The sequence below is a fragment of the Nelumbo lutea genome, chromosome 1 (genome assembly GCF_056320005.1).
Source record: "Nelumbo lutea isolate HS-2025 chromosome 1, American lotus-T2T, whole genome shotgun sequence".
Lineage (NCBI taxonomy): Eukaryota > Viridiplantae > Streptophyta > Magnoliopsida > Proteales > Nelumbonaceae > Nelumbo > Nelumbo lutea.
The window spans coordinates 33,290,798-33,308,333 of NC_142684.1; positions in this window are offsets into that span (position 1 = coordinate 33,290,798).

Here is a 17,536-nt window from a genome sequence, read left to right on the forward strand (position 1 = left end):
AAGATAGAATCAAATCCTTGTTTTGTTCTTAGCAAACCAAGCACAATATCCATACTTATGCCTTCCCATAGTTGAGTTGGAATGGGTAGAGTCTGGTAAAGTTCATGATTTTGAGTTTTACCTTTGGCCCTTTAACATATCAGACATTGTTGAACAAACCATTCTACATCTAAGTTTAATTTAGGCCAAAAGTAATGCTCATGAACCATGGCAATGTTATATCTCTTCCAAAATGGCCACCTAAGCCTCCATCATGTAGTTCTTTTATAACTTGCAATCGTAGAGATCCTTCTAGAATGCAAAATTGGTTTTCTTTAAAAAGGTAACCATCCAAAATGTTAAACTTATCATTTTTCCCAACTTTGCATTCATCCTATATCTTAACAAAGTAAGGGTCAGTCTTACAATTTTATGGTAAAAGATGAAACCTAGTTACTTTAAAAGATAAAGTTTTCAAAAGACAAACATTTTGACTGAGTTACTTGATTCTTGGTACCTAACTTTTGATGAATTGCAAATGTATACTCTTGAAGGTAAGAAACCCACTTGGCATGTCTTGTGTGGCTACCCGACCCGGAGGGGGACAGAATGAGTATGGAGTGGAGCCGCCACCTAAATTTTTTGGGATTTGGGTATTTAGGAAAACCCAAGATTTTCAAGAACAACTTTTTTTTCTTGGTGACTCATTGTCCAATGGGGATGAGAGATTCTTTGGGTTTGGGGACCAAGGTATGGTGTGGGAAGGTGTTAGGCACCCCACACGCGCTCGTTTAAACCAGCCCTTATTTCACCAATGTTCTAAGGAATGCTTTTATAATTTTGGGCCTTTAAAAGGAAAATTACCACACACCAAATCATTAGAAAAGAAACTAATTGTTCCATGAATGTCTCAAGAGAACAAATATAAATAATAAGCGGATAGAGAATAATTAGACAATTGGCAAAACCTATAACATAACTCTAAAAAGCAAAAATTAATTCTAAATGGTTTAGATGATGGAGACTTAGTGCAAATGATATATGCTGCAATGGTAAAAAAATGCAAATGTTGACTAAATACATGATCTAAATGGTAGAAAGATAACCAAATGCAACGACTTAAAAAAAAAACACTAAAGCAAGAAAGGTTTGGAATTAATGCAATCACTTGAATGTGTAAATGTGGAAAGTGGAAAGTTCCAATTAAATAAGTGAAATTTAATGGAGTTCAAAATCAAAGAGGGGCCCACTTTAAACCTTGAATGCTAATAACTAGGGGTGGATTTGAGCCAAGCCGATCCGAACATTTGAGTATTTGAGCTCAACTTGGTAGGAAAATGCAAGGCTCGAGCTTGGGCTCGAGCTCGGTTCGAATTAGAAATATAAGCTTGAGCTCGGTTTGATTACAAAATTCACAGGTTCGAGCTTGATTCAACTCAAGCTCGAGCTCTCTATGAACACAATGTCCTCTATTTTGACATCATCCTTTGTTTTTCTAGTGGCATTTAATAATTTTGAAGTCAAGTCTGAAAAGTCAAAAGGTTATTTACATATTTTTCAGGATTGAAGTCTAAATAGTGGCAGTCTATGGGTTAGTTACTGACAGATTTATTGAAGCCCTCAAAATTAGTACTAGTCCCACAATCAAATAATTACAGTAAAAAGTGGTACTAGGTTGAATCCCACAGGGAGCAAATCAGTAATCTCTTAGCCGAATGGATAAAGTAATTAAGTGGGAAAATAACTAAAATTTAAAAGAATAAGAAAGCAATAACAAACCAAACAACCAAGAGAAAATCAGTCTTATCGAATTCTGGTTCAAGGGTTTGGGTTGAGTCGATTGGCCATCGATCCTAGGTTAAATTTCAGCATTCTTGCCATTCAAGCATTTAACCTTAGATTTATTAGGATAGCCATAATAAACCTTGTGTTTTCCTAAATCAGTTGACCAAACTCAGCATTCGATCAATACTTATCACCACTCAACTAGGTACGATAGCGTCCATGTTAAAAAGTGATAGCATTAAGATTTGTAAAAACAATTAAACCAAAATAACAATAATTGAGATAGCTGCAATTATTGAATCTTGTTCCATTGATTCCTTTAAGTTGAACCATGTTAAAACATTGGTCAAAGGCTGTCAAGAATAATTGACCCAAAAAGATATCAACCTAATTGTTACTTGTACCATTATTCGTGACAATTACAGATCACCGAAATCATGGATAGCAGTAGGAAAATCAACATTAATTCAGTTTGTCAAACTAATTAACATCAACATCTAATAAAAATATGCACAAGAATCAATGAATACTTGAATTAAAAAGCAAGAAAATAAATTAACTACATAACCTCACAATGACACAATCGAACCTCCCCCCTTGAACTAGAAAGAAGCTTAGCTACTCATGATCTGCGCAATCTCCATGCCTTGCTTCTCCATAACCGAACTGCTTTCTTGAGCTTTTTAGTCTTCTTGATGATCTCTTGGATCTGGGAGTGAATGATGCTAGAGCTGGTTCGCCCTCCTCTTTATATATCCAAAAGAGAGGGTTGTTTTCCAACTTCTAGGAGATCATCTTATCTTTAGGGAGTCTTGATCTTCTTTGAACTAATCCTATCCTATCTCTTATCTAATGATCTAATCTCAATCTTCTTATCTCTCTAGGATTACATTCAAGACTTTAGATCTGATAAGACTTTCTCTTTGGAGATTACATTCAAGATTTGGACTCTTGACTCTTGAATTCGAGTTGGGCTGCTTCAAGGTACTTCTACGAGTTGGGCTTAAGTTGTGAAATGGGCCTGACTGCGAACTTGCTCCGAATTCGGGCTCGTTTTCGTACTCGATGCGTGCCGAATCTGTTCAATTCAGAGTCCGGAATTGAGAGTTAGGCCTAGATTACTGACTATCGCCGAAATTGTGCAAAATCACCCAATTTGCCCTGTTTTTTTCCAATTGCCTTCTTTATTGCCCTGAATTGAAATACAAGAGTAATGAGTTCATTTAAGTGCTAAAGTAATGTAAAAAGATGAAGATTAGGGAACAAAATTAGGGTTCTTTTTAGTCTCATCAGTTACCTTTGCCTGACCTGCCGAAAACTCAGGTCATTGAACTAATTTGCAAATGAAAAGTCTATGTGAAGGTGAAGAATTAGAAACTCTCCACACCTATTCTGTTATTTCTCTGTGTATTTATTATTTAATTACCATTGATTTATTAGAAATTCAATTGAGGGCTCAAGAAAGAAATACAAAAAAGAGAAAAAAATGAGAGCATCTCATCCCCTCTCTCTCTCTCTCTTTGAAGATAGATACACATTTCACAAAAATTTGGGTAGGAAAAAAAAAAGTGAGCCATGGAAAGAATAACCCAGAATCTGAAGATTAGACTAAGAGGAGGCATTGACACTCGTGAAGATTACAAAAAGGTTTTCAAGAACCTTTTAGTGATTCTGTAGTAAATTAATGAAGTTAGTCTTATGGAAATATGCATATATTCTGTATTATTGCTATGTTCCCACCCATAATTCCATGGAGATCAAAATATTCATTAAAGGAGTTAAATAAGATGAACTTACATGGCATATAGGGCCTTGCGAAGAAATAACTGACTGCATCTCAAATGGATCTGAAACATATCCCAATCGTAAATAAGGAAGCATATCTGAAACTGCTTCTTTTTCTTTGCCTGCATATACCTATAGGAAGGTAAGTCCTTGTATTCAATGAAAAAAAAAACATATGAAAAACATATGTTAATAATTCATGATAAGATATTCGATACATACATGGAAAACTTGTACAACTAGCTTCTCATGTCTTTGAGCAATAATTCTCCTTTCATAATATTGAGGAACGAACTAGAGATATGGTGACCTTATTAAAAGAAGGGCAGCAAATGAATTTCACCTCAACCATGATACGGTCATATGGATTACTTTCATCAACAAAACCATAATTCAAAAACAGCCTTGAATTTGGTTGAGGTTCACACCTATGTTAACATGACATACCAAGTTTAAGATGTATTAGTAATAAATAAAAGAAGTCAAAAAATCAGAAAAAGCAAAGAAAATTATTAAGGGAAATTTTCCACCACCAACAGCTAATTAAATGATCCCAAACAAGCAACCACTATACCATACAACAATTGAATCCCCATCCTTATATGGACGGTCAACCACCAATAAGTAAGAGAAAAGTAGTGACTAATAAACAAAGACTAATGGTGCAGAACTAATAAACAAGCTACGGCACAAGCTATAGCAACCAAGTGACTTGGATTCTTAAAACAAGTGTATATACCAACCATAGTTATAACCAATAAATCCATGATAAACGGAATGTAGGAAAGAAACAAGTGCACATACCAACCATAGTTGGACTACAACAAAATTGAATCCAATTAAACTTAAAAAAAGGAGGAAAACAGGAAGGGTAGGGGAAGGACAAACCTGGCCTCTACCTTGTTCCCGAATTGCTTTCTGAAATATTTGCTCACTACATGTGCTGATTGTGAAGAGTTCCCTCCATAGGAAACTCTCTCCCTCTCTATCTTCTAGAGTTGTTCCAAGCTGAAAATAATAAAAAGATTAGAAACAAAAACAGAAAAAAGCAAAAAAAGACACTTGAATTAGAATATAGGATGGATAAACTAAGAATTACCTGCTTCTCTATTCTCTAAGCTTCTCAACTTATGCAAGCATCAAACAATTTCAGCAAATAACTTAAGAACATCTAGTTTCTAAATAAACAATGCTAAGAAAATCCAATTAAAAAGGAATGCCAAATAAAGTTTCAACTACTACAAAAAAGGGTTATCAAACCATTAAATAAGTTTAATAGTTCAAAAAAGTAATAAACTCAAAAGTTTGATCCACTTATCAATCAATAGTTCATCCTTGATTTTTTCTAACCATAAAATAACTCAAAAATCCATAACCTAAATACTCTCATGCTTGAAACCACAACCAATGATTAACATGGCCACATCTCCTTCTCTTGGCATCAAGAAATCGGTAGAGTTATCCCAATTGACTTTTTGTCCACCTACAAACATGCAAAAGTACCAGAATTAAATCATTGATAAACAAATCAAAGCACAAATAACTAAAGTACCATAAACAATAATAAATAGAAGTTAAGTGTCATATACCTTATGTCTTTTCTTCACTCCATGAAGAACATAATCCAATCCCCTCCACAAATCAGAGCTTGAACAATTTCTAGAACTAAAGATGCACGATAAGGATCAATTACCCTACCACTAACACTAAATGTAGATTCTAAAGCTACTGTGGATATTGGAATGGCAAGAATCTCAGTAGCCATCTTTGACAACACCTAATATTTCAAATTGTTAGCCTTCCACCATTCCAATGCATTATACTCATAATGTGACATTTCATCCTCAAAAATATATACACCCTCCTCAAGGTATATATCCAACTCTGATTTTGATGAGGGAATGGTCTCAACACTCTTCACATAATTTATCAACTTTGGTCATACCGAACTTATTGATAATTGAGAATTGGAACTAGAACTTAAAAAAGATCTATTGCTACTATTCCCTTGAGTGAAGGAATGCTCACTACTAGCATTATAAGCAGCCACATACTCATTATAGAGTTGGTATAAAGCCCCTCAAACTTGCTCAATGTTATTTCTAGCTTCAACTTCTAAATATATTTCTAGAAAGCATATCTCAATGAGCCTTAATTTGCATCTCGAGTCTAAGATGGAACCCATAACCATTAATAGATTGCATTCACCCCAATACTTATCAAACTTCCACTTCATCTTAACAACCATCCCTCTAATGAAATCGTTTTCATCCATTGACTTCAAGTTCAAAATTCCTTCACCCTATATATCTCACTAAGGTACAAATTAGAACTAGGATGGTCCTACTAGAAATAATGTTTGTGACTACATTGAAAACTTCAAGTATCTCACATACTTTCTCCACCTTTTCCCATTATTCAGGAGTTGGCAAGTAGTCATAATTTGATTCCCTTTCTTGAAATCTCGAAAACACATCTTTGAATTTTAAAGCACATGACAACATATCAAAAGTTGAATTTCAATGAGTAGGACAATCAATGACCAACTTCCTTGTACCAAGTTGTAATTGTTGTACAATTTCAGAAAATGTTTGTTTCCTAGCTTCAGACTAGTTAATATATTTGACACTTTCACGCACATTTTCAATGATGTGACCAATTTCACCAAGGCCATCTTGAACCAACAAGTTCAAAATATGTGCACAACATCGCACATGGAACAATTTTCCATCACAAAGCAACTTCTTATTTCTTGAAAAAAATCTCTCTCAAAAACCTCAAACATGAATCATTATATGATGCATTATTTACAAAAACTGTAAACATCTTATTCTCAAGGTCCCATTCCTTTAAACACTTATAAATAGCATATGCAATATCAACCCCACAACGAGGTTGAGGAACATGGACAAAACTGAAAACACGCTTCTGTAACCTCCAATTAGCATCTACAAAGTGACCAGTTATCACCACATACTCTATCCTTTGGTTTTGTGACTTCCAAAGGTCGATGGTTATGCTAATCTTTGAAATACCCTTTAAAAGATTCTTCAATTTCTTCTTTTGGTCATCATACACAGCTATACAATCATTCTTTGTTGTCTTCCGAGAGATCTTCTCAAAAGCAGGATTACACATCTTCTACTACGGTAAATGGATGCTCATGCATAAGCACCCAATGAGCAATTGCTTTCCTCATTTTAGAATGATCATACTTTGTAGCAATAGTAGGAATTCACGGGTTGGAAATTCAATGTCATTTGTTGCTTACACTATTCCTCACCTTTTTGAGCCAATTTTCTTGGTATGCATGTTTTTAAATGCCAACTCATATGACTTGTTGCCCTAGTAGATTGTATAGATAATTTGCTTTTACAATGGACACACTGTGCCTTTTTCATTCCATCAACAAGTTCAAGCTCTTTGAATTCCTTCCATATATCTAAAGTTTTTTGTCTCTTTGATTTCGATATTGGGCCATCTTCTTCAATAGGGCTCCAAGATCTTGTCTGAGTACCATCTATGGTAGAAGGAGAGGTAATGGGATTATACTGTGCATTAGTTGTTGTTTGACTTGTCTCATTTGGAGAGGAGTCATCAGCAATATCAACCATGATTATAGGGGAAGGACCAAATACAGAATGAGAGAGTGAGGGTCCTATAGAGGTTGATGGAACATTTGTTGATAAAACATTGTGATCATGGCCGGGGGATGATGGCATTACTGCATAAATGGAATCTTTTTAATTCTCTAGCACTTAATGAAAATGAAATTAAATAATTAATGATTGTGAAGTGTTAGCTTTATGATCCTTGACCATATAAAAGTTTTAAATCCATATAGCTGATATTATTATTCTTAATAAGTTCCTCATATAGTCATATCATAAAATTCTAGATTTATTGTTTAGCTTTCAGTTGAAGTTGTATTGAAGTACAACTAATGTGTTAGATCCATATAGGTGACTTTATTATTCTTAGATCTTAATAAGTTCCTCATATCTTAAAATTCTACATTTTCATGGTTTGCAATTACTTTCATTTTCATGGTTTGACTATTAGTTAGGTAACTAATGAAACTAATTAATCCTACTATTTTAATTATATTCCCAATTATCTTTCATTTTTTTTTGTTAAAATTCTTTATTAAATTCTATGATTTTAATGCAATTATACAAACAAAGAGGGCAAGAAGGAAGAACCCCAAATAAGAAATGTAAGATTTGAAATAACTACTCTAAACTCTAGTCTCTAATAATTAATTGCATTTTTCATATCTATTTTGAGCACACAAGTATGAATAGATATGCAAAATTAATAAATTAATAAATTAATAAATTAATAAATTTATTTGCATATCTATTTGCATTTCCATCAACAAATTACCTTTGAATGTGATTCTGTGAAGCTGTGGCTTATTCACCCTTAATGGGGGCAATGCCATATCTGGCAGGGTTCTTGTCGGTGCAGTCAATCCTTCCAAGTTTGAATTTTGAGGTTCCAACTCCTAACTATAGTCTATAGAGAAGAACCCCAAATCAGAAATAGAAGAAGAAGAAGAAGAAGAACTCACACAACCGTATCCTCTGGACTTGTCGCTGCCAGTGCTTTGAGAGTCAAGAGCTGAGAACCTAAGATCGGAAGGCTCCTTAGTCCTCCCACTTTAGAGTTTCGATAACTAGGTGAGAGTTGAGAGGTTGAGACTGCCAACCGCTGATTGGTGAGAGTTGTGGCCTATGAGAGCAAAGCTGTAGGAGAACGAAAGTCTGAAAGTCAAGAGAAAGAAAGGGTTTAATCGCTTCCCGCTTAGTTTTTTTTTTATCGAAGAAGACAAAAGATTTTTCTCCCTCTCTAATTGTTCTCTAGTCTCGAAGAAGTATACTATGTGTAGGGACCATGGTATAACTGTGTCCCAACCAATAAAATTTTCTAAAAAGGTATATATGTACTTATATATATAATATGTATAATATAAATATATATATTGATATACATATAAAGGCTCGTTAGGCTCGCGAGCCTAACAAGCCAAACTTTAACATGTTCGAACTTGGCTCGATTGATAGACGAGCCATATATGAAGCTCGTATTCGGTTCGAATCTCGGTCTGGGTCGAGCTGAGCCAAGCTCGAATAGCTTGTGAAAAGCTCGATTCATGTCCACCCCTACTAATAACAGAATTCACTTTAAACTTAGAAACAACACTTACACACTTTTTCTTGAAGGAAATTAGTCTAATTAGAGTCCTTCCTAAGAAATTAACTAACCATGCAATAATCAAAGCTAACTATTTTAATACATGAGACTAGAGGTGTCAATTGGATTGGATTTGGTCCAACCTGATCCAGTCCAATGTGAGTCCACTTATAAATGGACTGAACTAATCCGGCCCAAATCCAATGCAAACCAAATTCAGTACAATCCATAAAAATGTAAATGGATTGGATTGGATCCAATTCATACTAAATGAAATATCAAAAATTATATAAAAGCACTTTTGGCACTGAAAAAACACTTTTGTAAAAGTACTTTGATAAAAATATTTTCATAAAAGTGCTTTTACAAAAGCACTTTATTAAAAGTACTTTGTAAAAGCACTTTTAGAAAAATACTTCCATAGGCTTTTATAAAAGTGCTTTTATAAAAGTTGTAAAAATGTTTTTCTAAAAGTACCTTAGCAAATCAACCAGGGCACTCAAGTTAACTACCTTAAGAAGAATATTTTGAAACCTTTCACTCCATGTATGTATGAGCCCTCGTATCCTTTTATAAATAGAGGATCTTATGGTGGAGAGTGTGACATTCTATCATCCTATCACCATTCTATTATACACTCACTAAACATGTGATCATCTATTCTTCCTCCCCAAGCTCCGTTGACCAACCCTTAATCTCTTTTCTTTTTCATTCCCATCTCCTTCTCAACATAAGAGGCAAGACCATCACCATCACGTCCTTGCATTAAGAATCTTTGGTTTCGGTTTTGTCTTGAGGAGAAGATTCCACTGAGAAAAACCACAGTCCAAGAAGAACCACAACAACAACCATCAAGGAAGAAATGCCTCTGGAGTAACCTGCCTAGTCACCACTTGAGAAACTAAGGGATGAGGTGTTTTAGGACCGTCTAGTTAGTCTTACCAGAAAAAGTGTATATCATGGAAGAGCGTTTAGATAATACGGAAAAGTTACAATAGCAAAAGTTCATAAAGTTGGAAGAGAAACAAGGCCAACTCTACAACTAGCTAGCTGAAAGAGAACTTTTCATCACCATCACCCAAGACAACAATAGTAGGAGAGCCCTCTACCTCAGCTAAAGCATTCATCCACTAACAACTAGATCTAAAAACCATCATCTCACCACATCTTCAACAAGAAGCTAAGTAGCAACTACCTATAGAGCCAATTCATCAACAACCACACCGTCCACCTCTGTCTCTCCACCCTCCATTGACATCTCTTATACCAGTTATAGGAGCTTCATATCCAATCTTCATAGAGGAGAGGGGAGTGGCGATAGAAGATTTAACACTTGTCTAAAAGTCATTGGACTACTTAGAGTCTACCATTGGGGGTGGTTCCACTAGTATATCTTATCAAGCCTTGAAACCCTACACCTCGGGTTACTTCCCACCTTTAACTTGGCAACAATATGATGAGTGATTGGGAGTTCTTGTGGGCATGTTAGCAAGTTCAAAGACACATTCGAACCTTATGGCATGGATGAAGGCTTGAAGGTAAAAGAGTTCTCTAAGACTTTGATTCATTTAGCTTACACCTGGTTTGTTAATCTAGTACTAGAGAGCACTTAGAGCTGGGGAAAGTTAGTGGAAAAGTTTTTGGAAAAATGGTTTGTCATGGAGACTCAACTAACCATATCAGGCTTAAGGAATGTGAAATAGGGAAGGATAGAATAGTTGATGTAGTATGTTTAGAGATTCAAACTTACAACCTAGGAGCTACATGATGATAGAGTACTGGAGTTTAATTTGGTGAAGGAGTGCATCAAGAACATGCACCCTTACTATAGGGTGAACTTAGAAAACTTGAATCTATAGGACTTTGGCAAAGTATGGGAGTGTGTGTATGGAGGATGGTTAGGACCTTGAAGCAACCGTGAGACAACCACTAATAGGCATAGATGACAGAAAAAGTATACATTATGGAAGGCATGTTAGATAGTGTGTAGGCCCTCAGCTCCAACTAATGTATTGTACATAACTTATTATGAATTAAAGTTCATTTATTTCATTTTTCATGGATTTGTTATGCTAATTTATCCCTTAGTTCATATTAGTATTATGTATGAGGGCACATAGTTATTACAACATGGTTTAAATGTTCACAACCAGTGGATAGAATTGGGGAGTTTATCCTAACAAGGTTATCATTCCCACACTGCCAAAGTAGTGGAGCAGTGGGTCTCAATTGCTTGGGTTATGACCTAAAGTGTAAGAATGAATGTTTACAAGAAACATTGAACTCGACTAAACCCAAGGTATTCTTGAACTTTCAAATAGGTGGAACAACTGGTTGTAATTAATCCCTAGACTTGATATTGTGTCAGGAGAATATCATACATATATATCTTTAATATGCTAACCGGTGATGTTGGGGTAGTCAAGAATGGTATGTCGAATGATAATTAATGTGATAAGATCTACTACTATGTTAAGACATAGATAATACTTTGTACAACTTCCTATAATAGATGCCTAAATCTATTGGTAGTAGGATTATTTGAATTCCTCATAAGGATTCATTAGGAGTAGAGGTTAGACACCATGTCATAAAGACCAAGAAGAAAAAAAGTCCTTAAATATGGTGTCAAGTATTATTGGCAAAGAGATTGGTTGCAAGTGATATGTTGGGCTGATTTAACTTGACTATCACATAATGGGCTAAACTAATAGGACTTGGGCCTTTAGGATGGAAAGGATTAAGTGTTTAGATACTTACTGGGCCAACTCTCTAAAGCCCATGGTGGATATGGGTGAACTAGCCACATGGGCTGATTAATCTTAAGTGTCTAGCCCCACTAACTTAAGTGTTAAGAGCATGTGGCATAAGTTAGTTCACTCATTAGTAGTGGGTCCTCAAGAATTAGATGGAATCTAGAAGTTAGTTAAAAGTCTTTCTAAAGAAACCTAGTTATACTACCAATAAGAAAGTAAAAGTTAGATACAAGATTTTACTAAGAAACTTAACTATAAGGGCTTTAGTATTTGGGTTGAATTAGGAGAGAAAGATTCTCTTAAGTCTTTTTCTTATATTGTTAGAAAACCTTTTAAAATTAGGAGATGGCTTCTTTTAACCGTCCCTTTTCTATATAAATGGTCCAAGAAAGGGGATCAAACTATGCATTGTTCTCCTTATGCTAAGATGAATTCAGCCTACAAAACTAGAGAGACTCACCTAGGGTTTTTCAACCCCATCTGACTAAACTTTGAGAGCTTCCATTAGAGAATAACTCCAAAAGTATTTTGGGTGAAACAATCAATTAAACTTGTGACCAAGACATCACATCTCTTACTAGAATTTCAAGAGATTGATTGAGGCTACAAATCCAAGGCTATACCATCTTTAGCTTATTACAAAACACTCTTTGGAAAATCAAAGGTTGGGTGTAAATCACCATTTTGATCTCTACACTTGTGGACATCAAATATTAGGTACAAATATAAAATAACATCCAAAGCTACATCATTTGAAATAGTTGGTTCCATGCACCTATATGATTTCTCACACTCTTATAGGCATGCAAATGTCTCTTTCATTGAGGAGGAAAATCTTACAGATGAATAAAATGGGACTGAACCTTAGATAAAAGCCCTTCTACAATGCAAAACATGAAATAAAAATCTGGTTATAGATTAATATGTTTTCAACTTTTTTTAGAAATGACAAACAAACCATTTGCTAAGTTCCTAAATGACAAAGGACCTAACTATATTGATTGGAGATGCAATCTTAACATTACCCTTGCATTTGAAAATTTGGATAAAATTACTATTTATAAGGCTTTGAATCCTCTTGATGAAACAACCAACAAGACTGAAGGAAAAGTATCAAGAATGGGAAGAAAAGAATTTTTTTCCCATTATTACATATTGGCATCCTTACATAACTCCATCCAGAAGTAGTTTGACAATATCGCATCCTGTAAAGAAATTCTAAATAGCTTGAAATCCATGTATGAGGAGTAGAACCATTCTGCCTACCAAAAGGTCCTTAAGTTTTTGATGACCACAAAAATTACTAAGAGCCAACTTGTTGATTTGAAGATTGGAGGGACTTGGCACCAAATTGGATGTTGATTTGAAGATTGATTCTATCATCAACTCCCTGCCATCATCCTTTAATCAGATTTTCATGAATTATAGCACCAACAAAATTAAGATCACTTTGTAAGAGCTTGATAGTTGCTAAAAGTTGAGGATATATGTGTTGCCATTGAAGGTGGCAAGTTTGGTATAAAGAATAGGAAAAGGAAGAAAGTCACTAAAGAAGGGTGATAAATCCAAAACATAAATGGATTTCTCCTCAATATCTAGACTCCTTGAAAGTCACTTTTCATTGTAGACAAAACATTGGAAATGGATTTATCCTCAATATCTAGACTCCTTGAAAAAGAGGCTTCAATTCATGTTTTTAATACCTTTTAGGGGGGGTTTAAGGAAAGCAGAAGATTGAGTAAGGACAAGATAATGATCTACAAGGGGACCTATAGACAAGATAATGATCTACAAGGGGACCTATAGAGCTATTGCAGCTATTACTATAGGTATAGCAGATTTAGTTTTTAGGGAAGGTCGAATAATACTTAAATATTATCTTTTTGTACCATAATTAAGAAAAAATTGATTTATGTTTCCAAACCTTACTCAAATGATTATTCTATTCTCTTTAGTAATAAAATTATAATTAATTATAATTGAAGAATAAATTCTTGACATGTGAACTTGAGAATGGTCCCTATGTACTTCACCCTTTCCTAAAGACAAATGTAATTGAAACCATTTTAGAATAACTCCTTGTGAAAATGATATATAAAATCGTTAGTTCTACCTACTTGTGACATTACTAGCTAAAGCACATTAGCTTAGAAAGAATTACAAGATTGGTTAAAGATGGTCCTTTGGATATTCTTTTAGTAAAATATTTAACAACTTATGAGTCTTACCTATAAGGCAAGACGATGAAACGACCCTTCACCAATAAGGTAGAAAGCATAAGCACACTTGACTTGATACAAACAAATGTATGTGGTTCATTAAATTTTAGGATATGGAATGTTCATGTTTATTTTATTACCTTTATTGATGACTTCTCTTGGTATGGGTATGTGTACTGTGTAGGCACCCCATTTTTGTGCCCCTTCAATCTTTTTGTAGTGCTTCAAGGTTCAAGCATGTTTCAACTAACCTCTCAGTTAACCTAAGGGCATTTTTGAAATTTTACAAAAATTTGGACCTCTAGGGTTCAATATCATAGTCACATAAATCCCATAATTCCAAATATGACAATACCAAGATCACCCAAATCCAACACCACTTACCCCTTCATCTTAAGACTTGAAATCGGAGCCGATTTCAATCGTTCAATCGGGATCATTTCAACCCTAAATCTTATCTCACATCAAGTTAGAAATCAAACACCATATGTACATAGAACCCAAAATTCAAAATTTGACGATACCATTTACCCCTTTATCTTAAGACTCGAAACTAGAATGAATTTGATCATTGATTGGGGTCATTATGATTCAGAACCTTATATCACATCAAGTTAGAAATCAAACACCATAAGTATGTATAGCTCAAAATTCTAAATCCGATGACATCAAGATTAACCAAATCTGACACTATTTACCTCTTCATCTTAAGACCCAAAGTTGAACCTAGTTCCAATCATCCATTCGTGATCATTTTGATCCTCAACTTCATTTTACATCAAAGTCAAAAATTCAATACCATAAGTATGCAGAGTCCAAATTTCCAAATCCAACGACACCGACATCACCCAAATCGGACACCATTTACCCCTTTATCTTAACACTCGTAGTCAAAATTGATTTTGATTGCTCGATCGAGGTCATTTGATCATAAACTTTATCTCACATTAAGATAGAAATCCAACACCATAAGTATGCAGAGCCCAAAATTCCAAATTCAATGACACTAAGATCACCTAAATCCAACATTGTTTACCCCTTCATCTCAAGACCCGAAGTCAAAATTGATTTTGATCATCTGATCGGGATCATTTTGATCTTGAACTATACTTCACATGAAATAAAAAATATAATCTTGTAAATGCATTGAGCTCAAAATTCTGAGTCTAACTATACCAAGATCATCAAATTTTGACACCGTTAACCCCTCCATCTTGAGAACCAAAGCTAGATTTGATCCTAACTTTCTATTTGGAATTTCTTCATTACAACTTCAAACTGAGGGACTCACACAACTAGATCTTTCTCCCAACCTCAAGAACCATTTTTACATTTAAATTCGACCAGCTAAGGAGTCTCCAATTAATCAAGCCAATCACTTAAACTTAGAATGTTCAATTTAGGCAAATTTGTAAAATATTCAACTTATTGTTTTAATTAATTGAGAAGATCTCTCACAAGGCTGTCATGTCAGCCCTCACACAAAAATAGTTAAATACTTATGTTTCCTCACACAAAAATACGCATGCTAACCTAAGGGGGGGAACCCATGGAAACACACCCACACAACCATTAACCACATCCCAGACCTTCCCACTTATACATCTTTAGAGAGACTAAGAGAGATTTGAGAGCAAAAATCTCCTAAAATCATGTATACATCTAAGAGAAGAAGTATGAAATATTCTTAAAGCAACAATAGTGCAATAGAAATTCATAAGCATACAACAACAATCCTACATCGTTTTGGCTACATAACAAATGCCTTTGATCTCCCAAATAAATGGGAATTCATCCTATAACTAGAGATCTATTCTTGGTGTAAAGGTTGATAAAGGGTGCGCATTCATTGCAGCAACCTAAGTTGAATTTGTCGTTGGTTGTGTCAATAAAAGAACGAGATGCTCATTTTATGAGGAATGATATAATAATTCTTTTGACTTGTCGTTTAGCTATTTTAGTTCACTTTTCTTTTAGTTAAATTTCATCTTCTTCTTTTATTTAAAACTTTCTTTCTTTTAAATAGTCTCGTAGGATTGGCCTACCAACCATTCAAAGATGAATACTTTGTTAGAATACTGTTAATTGCTTATAATTTGCATATAAATTGCACTCCACTCTCTTACTTCATCTAATAACCATCCCGGATTTATTTTAGAATTAGCTAGTTTTCTTTTCTTCTTTCTTTCTCCATACAACATACATCTACACCACAATAAGCATTACATGTGTACAAAAGCAATCCATGTCATTTCAGAAAATTGCATCAAATTGAATTTATTGTTTCCAAATTTTTGTTGAATCAAAAGCCAATCCTTCATTAGGTGGTCAAAACGTCCAAGTGGGCCCCTCTTTAATCTTGGTGTCCATTAGAATCAGTAGTTTAGTATCTTTAGTAAGCATTGATTTAGTTCATCGTTCATTCCCATCTAGTTAGCACACATTACATAAATTAACTTTTTTTTTTTTTTAATTTAGTTCTCTGTGCATTAATAGAGTAGGCTATGCTCAAACAAAATCATTGTTTTAGAACTATGTTTGCATTTAGGTGTTTTTGTATTTAATCACTTTTTCAAGGTTCACGCGTCAAGTAATTACATGTCCATTTGTCCTTGTGTTTTTTATTTTTTATTTTTTAATTTTTTTTTAAGTCAAACATTGGCATCCAGCCTTCCCAATCCACATAACAACCCATCATCCGTCCGGCCATTTCTTTTAAACATGTTTAGATTTCGTCTCTTTCTCTCCAATAAAAATAGTGTTGCATTAGATTTCCAATTTCATCACCATGAACAAATTATTACTCATTTCGATAATTTGGTCTCCCTTTTTCTCGCAAGACAACATTTTAATATTTAATTGCTCACGTGCACTCAAAATTTCACATATTTTATCTCTTAGGAGTTCATTGATCAATTATTAGTAAGTCATCACCTTCATCTTTTAGAAAAGTTCAACAACTTTATAGCTTAACCATTTAACTCTTTAGTTTTTTTTTTTCTCACTTGTTACTCTTTAATCATCCTTTGCATAAATTAATAAATTTCATTATCATCTAATTATTCTCTCTTTAATGCATATTGTGTGTATTATATTAACACTTGTTTAATTGGATACCTAATTGAATATTTTCTTCGTCCTTTCCTTTTAATTGCCATTCTTAGTATGTTAAGCCCAAAAATTATAAAATATTCCTTAGAACATTGGTGAAGTAGAGGTTGGTATAAATGGGCATGTATGGAATGCCTACACCTTCTCACACCATACCTTGGTCATCGAACCCCAAGAGTTTCTAATTACCATTAGGTAATGATAGGGGTGGATTCAAGCCAAGCTGATCCAAATACTTGGCCATTCAAGCTAGGCTTGTAGGAATAGTATTAGGCTCGAGACTTGAGCTCAAGCTTGGCTCGGTTCATTGCTCGCACGTTCGAGCTCAGCTCAGCTCGAGCTTGACTATAAGCCAAGTGTTTTTTGAAAAATAAAAATTATTTTTTATTTTTTAGACAGAAAATTAAGAATTATAATAATTATTTAATATTATATATAAAAAAATAATTATAAAAATTATTTTTATTTTACATACAAGAAAATAAGAATTATAAAAATTATTTACTATTATACATGAAAAATAAAAATATTATATTAATAAAAATATTATTATATTTAATAAAATTATTTACTATATATATATTTATATGCATGTATGTATGTATGTATGCATGTATGTATGTATGTATGTATGTATGCATGCATGTATGTATGTATGTATGTATGTATGTATGTATGTATGTATATGTATGTAATACAAATTGT